We start from the raw sequence: 2,296 nt of genomic DNA, 5'->3' as shown, positions 1-2,296 counted from the left end.
ATCTTATGCAAATACTATTTAGAAGGCCCAATGATTTGCCCCGTTATTAGTTATTACATCTACATGTCGGGCGCAAATATTAATAATTTGATTTGGATATATCACCCAAAATTCACAAGAGTCAAACACAATGAAATTCACAAGTGCCTATGATTTTTTATTTTGGACGAGTGACATTAAACTTGATGAGAAAAGTAATTAGGTTATGTGCGTTATGAAATGCTTGTTCAATATTACTCTAGTATTTAGGATTGAAAGTGAATCGAGTTGAGTCGAGTTATACTAAGTTCAAGTTCGACTCACAAAAATTAAATTTAGATCACGACTCGACTCATTAACAATTGTGCCTATTTTGTAAGCTCAAATTCGGCTCAACGAAAGTTCACGAGTTAGCTCGAGATCATGAGCTTGTTCAAATAATATATAGGAACATAATCTATAATTTTATATCAATAAATTATAATTTATATATATTAAAAAATATTAAAAAATTTTAATATATTATCTATCTATCAAATATAAATTTTTTATTTATGTTCTACATCAAAATTATATATAAAAAATAATTATAAAATTTTAAACAATTAAAAATATTAATATATATGTAAAATTATATTATATTATATTATATTATATATATATATTAAATTATTAATACGCATATCTTATATCTATTTAATCTATACTTTTAATATTATATATAATCGAGCCAACTCACAAGCTAATGAGTTGAGTTTATCCAAATTCAAGCTCGGCTGACCAACTCGCAAATTTAGCTTATCAAGCTATTAATGAGTCGAACTTGAGTTGGCTTATGAGCTTATTGACTCATTTTCAGTCTATACGTATTTGTAATCTGTTAATGAAAAGAGTCAAAAGTTTTTTTTCTAAGTTATCTTTTGATTTAACATATAAAAAATTAATTTATTATAAATTTAAATTCTATTTAAAAATTTATTATTAACTAATAAATTATTACATACACAAAATATAATTTAAATTTTTTATATTTATTTAAATAGATGAATTAATTGATCCATCGACTAACCTAAATTGAAAACCCAATTTGGTTAGAAGTGTTTCTCTTTTCTTCTCTAATGTTAGAAGGTTGAGTTACACATACTTAACCCAATCCAAATTTGTAAGGGACTTTAGCACAAAAGAAATGAAACCGGTGATAGTTGTCGGTACCATATCCTATTTGAGTTGGTTGGTAAGCATAGTGTCTATTGTTAACACGTGGACAAAATTCATACCCAACACCACACCACTGCTTCTCATCCAGTTATTTTTCTCCAACAATGCATCTCTCCTTTTCATTTTTTATTTTTGGTCCAGCTCTTTTTTTGTGTTCGCTTATATTTAAAAAAAAAAAACATAATGAGCAAACACATATATTGAACATGAAAGAGCTAAAAAGGAAACCAATACGTTTTTACTTTGGAACATGTCAGTTAACTAATAATTCTTTTGACAATATAAATAATAAATTTTAAAATTAATTCAATTGAAATAAAATAAAATATATTATAAAATATTCACTTAAATTTTAATATTAAAATAATTATTTATATATTTAATAAATTAAATATCTGCTATATTTATTATTCATATTATTTAATATTTTTATTATTTACTTCTATTTTTCTTTTACTTTTTAACAAGAAGAACGAGTCAACAAAGTAAATTCTAAGTCAAATAAAAAATGTTGGTGCCATTTAATTTTGTTTTCTCCTTTCCCCCACTGTCTTAACCATTGTGTGCTGATACAAAATATGATAATTGAGTAATTTTAATTATCCAAATAGAGATAATGTCTAATTTGATCATTGAAATTCTTATCGTTTATAATTAGAATAGTACACATAACTTTTCAAAATAATCATATTAGTTGATGAATTTATAAATGATAAAGTTTCGTTTATTCCTAATTTAACTATCGCTGACCTAAAATATTATAGGGCCAACATGACATTTTCAATAATAAGGTAACGTGACTAAACTTAAAGTATGATCAAATAAGTGTGCTAAATTGGTTAAATGCACACATTTTAGTATCTACACAAATAAAATACCAATTAATTAAAACGAATTAAGTTAACAAATTTAGATATCTATGTAGTCATATTAAAATCTTAGTTATATCTTTTAACTATTAGAGATGTCATGCCGATATTTAGCATTCTATTTTAGTATTAGAGGAGTGTTAGGGGTCAGTAATTTTTGTGATTTGTAGTCATTAAGTAGTCATTAATAATATTTTTAATGGTGTGAAATTTCATTCAATAACGTAAGA

The sequence above is a fragment of the Arachis hypogaea genome, chromosome 15 (genome assembly GCF_003086295.3).
Source record: "Arachis hypogaea cultivar Tifrunner chromosome 15, arahy.Tifrunner.gnm2.J5K5, whole genome shotgun sequence".
Taxonomy (NCBI): domain Eukaryota; kingdom Viridiplantae; phylum Streptophyta; class Magnoliopsida; order Fabales; family Fabaceae; genus Arachis; species Arachis hypogaea.
Note: the sequence above shows the minus strand (reverse complement) of the source record.